The sequence below is a fragment of the Dermacentor silvarum genome, chromosome 1 (assembly GCF_013339745.2).
Source record: "Dermacentor silvarum isolate Dsil-2018 chromosome 1, BIME_Dsil_1.4, whole genome shotgun sequence".
NCBI classification, from domain to species: domain Eukaryota; kingdom Metazoa; phylum Arthropoda; class Arachnida; order Ixodida; family Ixodidae; genus Dermacentor; species Dermacentor silvarum.
In genome coordinates, this window is record NC_051154.1 from 136,116,554 (window position 1) to 136,129,379 (window position 12,826).

The following is a 12,826-nucleotide window of genomic DNA, read 5'->3' on the forward strand; positions in this document are numbered from 1 at the left end:
GAGTTTAATAAGAAGTTTTTTATGACACACTGTATCAAAAGCTTTACTGTAATCAATGAAAATGGCATCAAGCTGTCCTCTGAGGTGGAGCGTGGTTGCAATATCATGGGAGAATTCTAGAAGTTGAGTTACCGTCGAGAATCCCAAACGGAAGCCATGTTGAGCATGCGAGAGAACATTATGTTTGGATAAGTACTCAATAATATATTTATGAATAATGTGTTCCAATAGTTTGCAAGATGTTGATATTAAAGAAATAGGTCTGTAGTTAGACATTAACTGCTTATTACCGTCTTTGTGAATGGGAACAACCTTAGCACATTTCCAGAGTATTGGAACAGTAGATGATTCTACAGACTTTGAAAAAATTTAGGGATAAATACCGCGAGCTCCATTCAGAATATCGCCATAAAAACATATCTGGTATATTGTCTGGCCCAGTACTTTTCATAGTATCGATCTTGAGTATAAGGTTATGTACACCAGCTGAAGTGATTACCATACTAGGAAAAGGCTTGTTTAAACGAGCTTGACTATAACTAATCTATGGAGCTTACATATACACTCCTGAGTGTATTAGACTACCCTCAGTACATATGTTACTTTGCAAACGCATGTGAACTGGACAGCTCTGTGTGGGAGTTAGATTTTTACTGTAAAGGTAGAAGTGTAGCTTTGGCGCTTAGTAATTTGTCCATGGTTTTGGGCCCCACACAGCCTCAGAATGGTGGCATCTGTGCATGTATTTTTGGAGGCCACAAAAGTTGCAATGCTGTTGCAAAGTTCCTGAGAGCTTTGTGCACCTTGCCAGTAAAAACACAATTTCGGGAAAAAAATGTATTTGTGCTCTGGAGTGTGGATTCTAGACTTAGCAACCTAGCTGTAACTATGGAGCACTGTTTCATTCTTTGCCCTGACACTTTTTTTTGTTATTAGTAATACTTTTTTTGTAAGGCTGACTAACATATTACGCATTCCTTTATTTGATTTATGGCAAATTTTTTTTGCATTGTAATATATTTGTTCTTATAAAACCACCCAATTCTTGACTTATCCCCCACAGTGGGTTTCTACCATTTTCGGAGAAATTCAGCATCATCATCAGGTGGTGGTAACTGCTGTGAGAGCCTAGTGTTCCTGTATAAGCCATATGCAAGGACCCTATGAGAGCCAGGTGCGGTCACAGTAAATAAGTTCGGAGCTGGAAGAACCGCTAAGCCTGCAGATTTTCCCCCCCTTCATGCATAGCTTGCTGACAAAATGTGCCGTACTGCTTTGTCGATTTTCCCTTGACCGCTCGCCTTGACTTCTCAGGATCGCCGACATCAGCTGACTTGATGTTGGCGATCCAGAGAAAGTTCTGCACAATGTTTTGGTGCGAGTGGAATCAGCAAAGCTAGTCACATAGAAAGCTGTCATGCAACAAAATCACACAGCTGATAAATATGCCTGGCAGCTTGTTTAATGGAGTTCTGACATGACCGTATTGTGTTGAGTTTTTTGCATTTTTAAGTACCGTATTTACTCGAATCTAGGCCGACTCCGATTCTAAGCCGACCCCCCAAAAGTTCGAAGTCAGAAAAAAAAAAACTTACCTCGAATGTAGGCCGAACTGCCATCATATCACCGCATTGGTCCTGCAACTTTCGTTGCAGCGTTTGGCAACGGTGACGTTTCTTCTGAGGTTTTCTACGTTAATGTTTCTCGCTGATGTAAGGTCATATTATAATGAACCAGTTGCTTTATTCCAGAACGTTCTGACTACAATTATCTGGTCGATTTATCCAGGCGGGTTACGTCACATTGTTAAGCCTCAGTGACGATCTTTCCGTGGATTTGCGTGGAAACGTATTGCGAGCATAAGTAGAGACACATGGTTCAACCCGGCATCTGTCTTCTACCAACAATCACACAACAGTGGTTTCCAACCAATTCCGACAGGATGCAGCGTTGCATAGGTCCGCCATCTTGCAATGCAGTTTTGTGCAGTGAAGCCACCTCTCGTTCGTGCAGGGGCTACGTTCAAGGCTGTTCTCTCGTCAGTGCAGTAGTGCACCCAGGATCTCTGCCAGGGGGGAGCAAGCACTTTGCATAATATGCAATTTCCTTGCTTTAGTCAGAGGATCCGTCAGCAAATAAAATGCCTAAGAATTATAATAATGACACCAAGGATGATGACGATGTTTATTTCTTCAGTGTTTTACTCAGTCTTGAAAGAGCTTGATAGGACCAAGAAGCTGGTCTGCGGAGCAGTGCACGTGGTCATCCGTTGAGGCTCCTATCTAAACGGTCGTGGCAGCAGTGAGAGGTGGCAGTGTCTGAGGAGGTCACTTATGACTGATGGAGTGAGAGAACTCGGGAATGTCAATAATAGCGTTGATAGACCACCAAAATAATAATTTGTATGTTACAAGCTGTCACTCGCACATCGTCAGCGCGAAGGCGGTGACGTGAAATGACAGCACGATTTGGTCGTTCTGTACGTAAGCAGACATAGTGAAGGGAGCAGAGACGGGTTGAAAAAAAAAATTGCTTTATATCTGACGAGATACGAGTACATGAATGAAGCAAATAAAATCAAACTGCCACGACATACACATACTATTGATCGATGATAAGTAAAAAAATACACGTAAGGGGACGTTAACAATTACACAGGCATTAGGATAGGTCGTCAGTTAGAGCTTACAATGTACATGGTTATATTTAACAGTAACTAATGACAGTTAAAAAATACAGAAGTTATGGCACACATTAGTCCACTGGCAGCGTTCGCGAATCCCCGACGATTGGAAGCAACAAGTCGCAAAGAGTTCTGGCAAGTCTGGCGATGGATGGAGTCGCAACGCTTGGACCAAGCAATTTTTTCTATTTTTTTCCGGTACTAACCCCTGTTGCTGCTTCCACGACTTGAATGTGCCGTTTTCCCTTTGGTTTCATATAGGGTCAGCTAACGGCTCTATCTAGCACGCGGTTGGCCCTCCTTGAATTTAAGAGTGAATGAATGAATACAAGACAATGATAGAGTGTTTTTGTTAAACGGGAAAATTCGACCTCAAGCCACCTCCTGAACTGTAATGACAATGTGAACAGAGCACTGAAGGTACACGTTGGACTGTTGGGGCTGGACGCGGGGGGGGGGTGTTAACTCGGCCTCGGGGGGGGGGGGGGTTAGAACCCCCGACCCCCCCCCCCCTCCCCCGGTCGGTGCGCCACTGCGTCAGTGTTATTTATTGCTACTTTTTTAGAGCGCAGCTCTTAGGCGCCCGATCCTGCGATGAGCGTCAGCGTAACTGAGGTACAGCCACTGTAACCGAGCGAACGAGCACAGCGAAATATGAAAGAGCGAACGTGGAGCGGGAGATGAAGGACGCGAGCCGCAAACGGCGGAGACCAATGAGAGCGGCCGCTTCAGTGACGTGCGCGCGGGAAACGTGTCATGTGGACTCGTATGTGGTATCAGCCGGACCGCTAGTTTTATACTATCGTCGGCTCGCGTCAGCTCTCGCGCGCTCTTGTTTGGTTTGCTTTGTTTGGTCTCGTTCGCGCTTGTTTAGATTGTCATGGTTTGCCCCGCGCTAGCTAATATATCGCGAAATGAAAGCACGTATAGAGATGCGCACAGAATAATAATGTATTCGCGCAAAAGCTGCCATGTGTGTGAGACAACAAAATGCGCCGCGCTGATGGTGATGACCCTGGAATTGATGAGGCCAAAAGGAGGAATTGCGTCGCGGTTTCCGTAATCTCGACGAGTGTTAAAGCGGGCGCTATGCGGACATCGCAGTAGCGTGGCCGATCCCGCTTTTTGTGGACGTCTCAGACACGCGGCTAAGCATTCCGAGCATCGGTGACGCGGACTTCGCGACCGAGCTTCGGGCACGGAATGCTCGGACACGCGGCTAAGCTTTTCGCGCGTAGGCGTCTCCGACTCGGCGATAGCACATAGCGCGCGGACTTCTCGGATCCTTGCCTAAGCATTTCGTGCGTTGGCGCCTCCGACTGCGCGACTAAGCAAATCGAGCGTGACTCCTCAAGCCCGCGGCTACGCATTTCGCGCGTCTGCACATCGCTCAACAAGGGTCGACTCCTCGGACCCGCGGCTACGCACTTCGCGCGTCGGCACCGCAAGCGTCGACTCCTCGAGCCCGCGGTTAGGCATTTCGCGCGTCGGCACCTCGGACTGTGCGACTAAGCTAATCGAGCATCGACTCCTCGAGCCCGCGGCTTGGCATTTCGCGCGGTCGGTACATCGCTCATCGAGTGTCGACTCCTCGGACCCGCGGCCTAGGCACTTCGCGCGTCGGCACCTCGAGCGTCGACTCCTCGAGCCCGCGGCTAGGCATTTCGCGTGTCGGCACATCGCTCATGGAGTTTCGACACCTCGAGCGTCTATTCCTCGAACCCGCGGCTAGGCATTTCGCGCGTCGGCACCTTGACTGCGCGATTGAGCTTACCGAGCGTTTGGACCCGCACAGGCATTTCGCGTATCGGCACCTCGGACTGCGCGCTCGTCGAGTCTATTCCGCGGACCCGCGACCAGGCATTTCGCACATCGGTACCTCGGACCCGCGACTTATCACATCGCGCGCGACTCTGTTATCGTAATGCTACGATATCTCGTAACAATACCTATCATACCACCCTTTAATTCATAGAGAACCTCATCATGGCTCTATTCACTGGGCCACTTGGGCTGGCACAGACACCTGGCTGCAGAAGTGAGGCATGATACAAATGTACAGGCTGGAAAGCACCTAGCAGCTGCATTGCTGCCTATCTGTCAGTGACTCTCCTAACATCCATAGCTATTGTCAATGGAAGATGATCCAGAACGCTGCTGAGAGCCTTCATTCAGTAACATGGGTCGATTCTACCAAAAGAAAACAATGCCTCACTGACTGCACTAGAGGCTGCTATCAATGAGGCAGTCTGCAGATACAACGCTAGAACTACTGTATATTTATGCCCACATAGTTCTGCACCTCACTTGGTTGAAACCCAGGCACCATGCTCTTTGTAGAGCAGCAGTAAAGAATGCCATACAAACATGAAAAACGCAGAACAAAGGCACAGCAGACCAGAGGCCACATGTCCAAGAAGCCCCACATCACAAAACATCAAAGATTACAATTTGGTGCGTTTTAGAGAACTGAGAGAAGGTGAAACTTTGAGAGCCGTTTTCTCAAAACTGTTTTTTCGCCTTTCTGCTCAGTTTCTGGAGCTGATTCTTCGTTAACCGTTTAGCCTATTTTGATTCTGTTTTTTTTGTCACGTTCCTTGGACTACAGTGCAGGTCGAGACAGTCGCATTTTTATCTTGACTTTTTATAAATTTATGGCGTGGCTATTCGTTTACCCTGAAAGTGTACTTGGTGCGAAGGTAACTTGAAAAATATCTATCTAAAAAATTTGTGTTGCGAAAAAAAAAAAGTAAGACTGTCACGACCTTCAGCACGCATTGAGCTATGCAGTCAATACTCAACGAGCCTTCCATCATGTTTTTTAAGCTCCCCAGGCCCTCCAGAAAGTTCAAGAGAGAAAAATTCTGCTCAATAAAATGTTCTCAAGGTATCACTCTGAAACTATTATGGAAGTATCAGGGAGGCATTCTAAACATTTGTGCCAATTTTCATCAAAATCCATGAAGAAATCAGGAAGTTGATTTTCAAAGCCACGTCCCCCCTTAAACCTTTTACGGAGTTTTCTGAACAATAGAAAACAATGCATTTCTATTAATGGTGCTAACTCCGACCCAATTACTATAAATTGTGGAGTTCTTCAAGGCTCTATTTTGGGACCGATTCTCTTCTTAATCTTCATTAATGATCTCCCCCAGTGTCTATCTTCTTCACAGTGTATATTATATGCAGATGACACCACCATTATTTCTTCCCATACTAAACTTGACAACTTAATGTCCAACCTTCAAACAGATTTAAACTCTCTTGATAATTGGTCTTCTATAAATAAACTAACAATTAACGTAAAGAAAACGTGCTTTATGCTTTTTACGTGTCCTCATAAAAAAAATTCAATTCCTCGTTCTCTATATATTCAATCACAAGAAATCAAAACTAACAGTAGCACTACCTTTTTAGGTGTTGTTATTGACTCTAACCTAAAGTTCCGCGACCATATCTTGTCTGTTATTAGAAAAACCGCACCAGGACTTCGGGCACTAATTCGCGCTCGAGCTTTTTTTGATATAACACTTGTCACTTTATATTATGCATTTATTCAGTCATATCAATTATTGTATTGAGTCCTGGGGCAGCAAATATAATATCCATCTATCACCTCTCCTAACCCTTCAAAAGCAAGCTATTCGTATTATTTCTTTTGCACCTCGGCAATCTCACTCACTCCCGTTCTTAAAGGGCCCCTAAACCACCCAGAGGTCGAAATTTAGTTGTGGTGTTGCAGTTCTGCACGAGTCTGCAACGAACACGCAGCCGCGAGAATTTTTCGAAATGGTGCCGTAATAGCGGAGTTACACGCGTTTGATGATCGAAAAACGGCCCTCGCTCATTTCGCTCTTTCCTTCGCTTCTCTCCTCGTCGGCTGGTCTCCCCTCCTCGCCGAGTGCTGCTCGAAATGTCACGTGACATACGTCATCGCCAGCGCGCTTCTCAAAACGCCTACTTCCGGTTAAGGCACGTCCACGCTAGCCATACTAGCGGCCTCCTGTCTGCCGCGCGAGAGGTGTCCAAAGTAGACGGCCGGCGCCCCGCCGGTTGCACCATCAACGGGCCAATCGACGACCGCGAAGCTGCGCGCCTCCGCCACCGGCAACGAAAAACATCGGCTGCTGCTGAGTGCACGGCTACCGACGGGAGACGACCGGCTCGGCTGTGCTCGCATCGCAGCCGACGGCGCCACTAATATCAGCGTATTTTTCTTCTTTGTGTACAATTATTGCGAAGAGCGATAACAACGGTAAGAAAATATTGCGGCTTGTGAGCGTCGGTAACTCATTTCGAAGCGCCGTCCGCTTTAGCTTTGAAGGGAACCGGAAAAGGCCTAGCGACGATATCGGCGCCGTCGAGTGATCAGCGGCGGTGAGGCTGCCGCACAAATGAGTCCCGGTCTCATCCTCGCTACGTACGGCAAGGAAATCTCGCCGCTCGCGAGCAAAACCGCTGTCGAACGGCGGCCCGCGAATGGCAAACGGCGTGCGGCGAGTTAGCGTGCCGGTAACGTGGACGTGGACTCGGCGCTTCTCGGCTACCCGATGTTGCTGCGGTGCCGGCGCGTGTTATGCGAAGCGTGCCGCTATAGACCCAGTGTTGCGCGCACGTCTGGAAAGGCCAACACCGTCACACTCAGACCGCTAAGCATGACTGTGTTGGAACACGAGCGATTTGGCACTTGCGTTGCGGGCTGTAAATACCGATGCGCAAGCGCGCACAAGCGAGCAACACGGCAAGGATGAGCAGGGAGCGCGCGTACCTGCTAGCAGACAAACCGGAAGTCGTAGGTTCTTGTTCGACCAATGGACATCGTATCCACCGTTGACATCACCAGATTCCCCCTGCTGACGTCGTGACGACCGCTGGGGTTGCGGAATGGCGAGGGGAGGAGGACGGCATTGTTTTTTTGGTTTTGTGGCGCGCCCGCGGCGCGTAGCGCTGCAGCGTTTGGCATCGTTGATCGTGATTGCATTCTGAACTCGATGCGCGTGTTTACTTGAAATGTTCAAAAAATATCCGAGGTGGTTTAGGGGCCCTTTAACAATCGCGTACTACCTTTATCCCTATCCTATTACTATAATCTTGGTCTATTATTTTTCAAAGTTTTTCATCGCTTTCTCTACCTCGATATAATTCCATCATCTGTATTCGTTAATTCTAACTGCACCCGTTTTTCTGTTAAGGGCAATCTACTTTTGCCTAAGGACGCACTAACTATGCAAAACAAACTATTCTTTTTTCTGCTATATCCGTCTGGAACTCCCTGCCTACCGACTTAAAACAATGTAACTCCCTTTCCATATTTAAATCTGATATTTAAAGGACTACCTATTTGAATAAAAAAATAACTGTTCTAATTAACATGCTATTGCCTTTGAATGTATTCGTCACTTTTTCAAATTTATTTTGCTGACATGTTATACCATGGTATTATTATCTTTTCTTTTTTTTTTGTTATGTTGTGCCGGTTTTCTTGTATTTTTGTACAGCTTTCATTTTTGTAACTTGGTTTTTTTTAGTATATGATTATGCATGATATTACTGTAATTATATTGTCTTTAATGTGCTTGTTTATTTTTCACCTATGCAGTGTTAGTTTCGTTTCATTACTCGATATTTAATTCATCGTAAGGGGTCCCGCCTGCAGTTTTTACTTTGGGACCCCTTCCTGTATACTAGTCTATGCACTATAATTTACTTATCAATAAAAATGAATTGAAAAAAAAATTGAATTGAATTGAAACGTACTACAGAGCTACGCCTCAACTCCGTGAGCGAGACTAAATTTCAACCCGCTGTGGTTGCTTAGTGGTTATGGTGCTGGCCTGCTAAGCACGAGGTCGCGGGATCAAATCCCGGCCACGGCGGCTGCATTTCGATGGGGGCGAAATACGGGAAACACCCGTGTTCTTAGATTTAGGTGCACGTTAGAGAATCCCAGGTAGTCCAAATTAATCCTGAGTCTCCCAATACGACGTGCCTCATAATCAAATGGTGGTTTTGACACGTAAAACCCCATAATTTAATTTTAATTCTTAGACTAAATTTCGCTCCGATAGCGTCATGCGAGGCGCTACGATGGCGCCATCTGCGCACGTGACACATGCATGATTGAGTAATGGCTTCTTTCCTCTACACAGAGATACCAAAGTAAAGCGCATGACATCTATTCACGCATTGGAAAGTTTACATGCTTAAGTTATGATACAGATGGTGGGGTTCCTACGGTATAATCTTGCAATCAAGCTTGCTCCCTAGTCGTTGGTCAGATGTGCCGGACGCGAATTGGCATCCCTTTGTCTTGCTGCCCCAGTCTCTCCGTGCCATTTCTGGACCTTGCGTATCAAACGTGACGGCGCCATAACCGAGCAAGCGTGAATTTTCTGCAAAAACCTGCACCACTTGTAGGCCTTATAACTCCTGATGAACACAGGTTTGAATTTGATGGATAATATCTACTTGGGTCGAGTGAGCTCTAACACAACCACTCCCGATCGAATCGACAAACGTACTGCCTTCTGAATGCCGAGCGAAAAGTTAAATTTAGCTCCGATTGCGTCATCTAAGGCGTGACAACGGCGCCATATGTGACACGACACATGCATGATCGAGTAAAGGCTTCTTTCCTCTACACTACGATTCTTAACGATGCCAAAATAAGGCGCGTGGGTACTACGGTTATAAAGATATAAGCGATAATGCTATAGCATGTTTTCGTTAGATTTATTTTAGTAAGCGACCCACTTTGACCAATTTTAAAGACGTTTCACCTCAAAAATCCGCGGTGCTCGTATTTTAAGGCTCAGAGACCAAGGCTGATGTGTTACTGCTTGGTGGGATGTAGATATCTGGAAGCACGGAGTATCGATATCTAGCGGTGACGTTCAGTACAACTAGGGATGTGTGTACTGCCCACGAGAAGAACATCTACCAAGCATCACGTAGAGCGGCAAATGTACCACGCCGGAGGAGCCTACGTGAGGTTGAAACTGTTTCCTGCTCGTCCGTGAGATATGAAAGTGTGTGCACAAACGTGTGTGTTGTCTATGTTCTCCTTGTGTCCTGTTTCTGATGCGCTTTTGCCTCCATCATCATATGTTCAAGCACCGTCTACGTCGAATGGTCGACGAAAAATGGGCCCGTCGCTTGTTCAGGCATAAAAACTCAGTGGAGAAAGCGCGTGCACAACCTTTGCAGGAAGTTCGTTTATTCGGAGCGCAGCTCTTAGGCGCCCATTCCTGCATTGAGCATCGGCGTCCCTCGTCCTACCTCGGCGTAACCGAACGAACGCGGAGCGGGAGATGAAAGACGAGGAGAAAAGCGGAGGAGGAGGGTGCAGCGGAAGCATGAAGACGAAAGTGGAGGAGAGTATAGCGAAAGGGTGAGGAGGTAAGCGGAGCGCCGCGCAAGACGTGTTCGGCGACGATCGCTTCGAGATAGCGCCAGAGTAGCGCGCGTCATCTGTTCACCGATTACGCCATCGATAAGGCATGCGGCGAGCGTGTGAAAACAAAGCACTGCATTAGCGGAGGTCTGTCTGCGGCGGCTGCGGTGAATCGCACCCACGCGTCAGCCGCGCGCTGCCTATCGCGATCTCCCAATTAGCGAGGCAGTCACGCCACACTTCCGTTTGCAACGTGCTGCACGAGACATTGTCCACGCCAGCCAATATACTGGGCAATGAAAACACGTATAGAGCTGCGCTCAAATTTTGCCTTAGGAAGTAGTGTAATCGTCGGTGAATTTTCTTCTCACGCTTTCGCCATACCCTCCTTCTCCGCTTTCCGCCTCATGGTTCCGCTACAACCTCCTTCTCCGCTTTCCTCCTCACGCTCTCTTCGCCATCGCCGTCTTTCATCACCCGCTGCGCTCCGCGTTCGCTCGTTCATCCTCTGCCTTGCTCGTTCGCTCAATTACGTTGAGGACGCCGACTCTCGTCGCAGGAAACGGGTGCTTAAGAATTGCGCTCTAAAACATCGCCACCATTGGCCCATTATTTTCACATTACCAGTAAACCAAGTTGCCGAACCTATATGGACAAAATCCGTTCAAGCCCAGGTGCGCGAAGAAGAGACTGTGCAAGGGCGGAATGCGATGGAGAGCTAGGCGATCAATGTGTGTCTATCGCACAAACAGGAGTGCTATTTCCATGGAACGGCAGTACGATAATGGCAGCGGGAGTCGTCTGCTCTTTGAAGCACTCGTTGGAGCACTGCGAACGATTGTGTACCGTGGCCGCTTCAACACATCTGCCAACTCAGTGGCGGCGTGTGCCGGATATATGCGAAGGAGGAGACACTCGACCTCCTGGCGCTCGGTCTTGTACACGTTCCTCTAAAACAGGAACGAAAGCTCGTTCCTCGATCCTTCCCAATCTTGGAACGAGTTCCCGTTACAAGTTACTTTAATGCAAAAGGAACGCGTTCCAGTTACACTTCTAACATTGGAACGTGTCGTTACATTAATGTTACATTTGATTTTTAAAATCAAAATATAGTGTCGGATAATCCTGCGGCAAAATGAAGTGAGCAATTTAAAAATCACATCAAACTACGTATATTATACGAATTTGAACATCGCCAGCGGCAGATTATCTGAAGATAAAAAGAATCCAAAGAAACGCTCCTAGATGAATTTTTTTCAGGCAGCACCGGAAATACTCTAGACATCTCTAACTGCAACTTTGGTGCTCGTCTATTACAAGTGCAACACATATGGCACTTTCCACTTCGGTCTTCAAATGCGCAGTCCGGATACTGCGCTTCAGATCTGCAAATAGAAAGTTACTCACGTTCACTAATATCCCCCTGAGACCCAAACACAACAACGGGACATAATCACTCTTCAAGGTAGTTTTTATTGTCGACTGTTATGTCATGAACTTGAAAAACAATTTTTAAAACTTGAATACCACGGATAGATGCCAAGAACTCCGTCTCCATGTACGTGAAAAAAGTGAATATCTCCATCATCTCCTCATGTTAGCTGTGGTAAAAACTGCATTTCATTGTTTAAACGCTGAGATTAAGATGTAACTACGTGTAGTACATTGCCGTGTTGCTGCCACATCCGGTGTTTTCACGCAATCGCGGTGACTTCGAAACAGGCCTTGAAGTCTTTCGGCCGTTTGGGTTCGCTACAGCCAGAGGCACCACATTATTGCTGGGGCTGGGGTTCAGTCGATACTTTACCTTGCACAAAGACACACAGAAACGTCGCCGTGGTTGACCGCATAACCAAGGTGAGACTCGCAGTGGTGGCGTTCGATACGTCGTTAGCTAATGCTGCGAGTGTACATGACAGTCGAACACCTGGGGTGCTATTCTGGATATCGTCAAATCCGCCATATTGTCAAATTCTGTAATGCCAGCCGTTTTGAGCCAATAAGAGAGGGCAAACAGACAGACAGACAAAGAACTTTATTGGTGGTCCTCAGGAACCGCTTTAGGGTGCCTCCCTTTTCAGGGAGTCCCTGTATCCGTCGCGGGCCGCACCCACGTTGGGGTCGGAAGATCGTGGTCCACCGCCCTGTCGCAGACCCTCTGGACAGCCCGTAGTTGCTCCGAGAGGTCGCCGCTCTTAAGGGTTGCCTCCCAGCCCGTTAGAGTGGTAAGCGATGAGCTGCGTAACGCAGGGCATTGCCAGAGCATATGAGATAAAGAGTAGTACTCCTCGCCACAGTCTGGACAGTCGGGTTCTACATTAGGCGCGAAGTGACTGAATCAGCCCCTGGAGAGGGCGTAGCAGCCTTCTCAGCTAATCAGAGCTGACAGGATGGCGAATTTGACAATGTGGCGGAATTTGTCAATGTCCACAATGTCACCCGTGGAGAATATTGTGTGCAGTGAACTGATGCTGCGGTAAATTTGTTTTCGTCTTTCTTTTTTTTTAATCTCCTTTGCTAGGGCAATCCCAATTTGTCTGTCCGATAAAAAAAAGATACAGCCACATATCATCATCAGCGTGGACATGGAAATGAAGGAAGAAGTCAAGAAAGTTTGCAACCGAGTACAGGGTAATTGAAAGTTTAAATAGAAAACCAACAGTCATCAAAAAGAAAGTGAGAGAAAGAGAGGCAGTAAATTGGATGCAAGGGAAGGAAACAAAATAGACTATGGAGATTTACAAATGAAT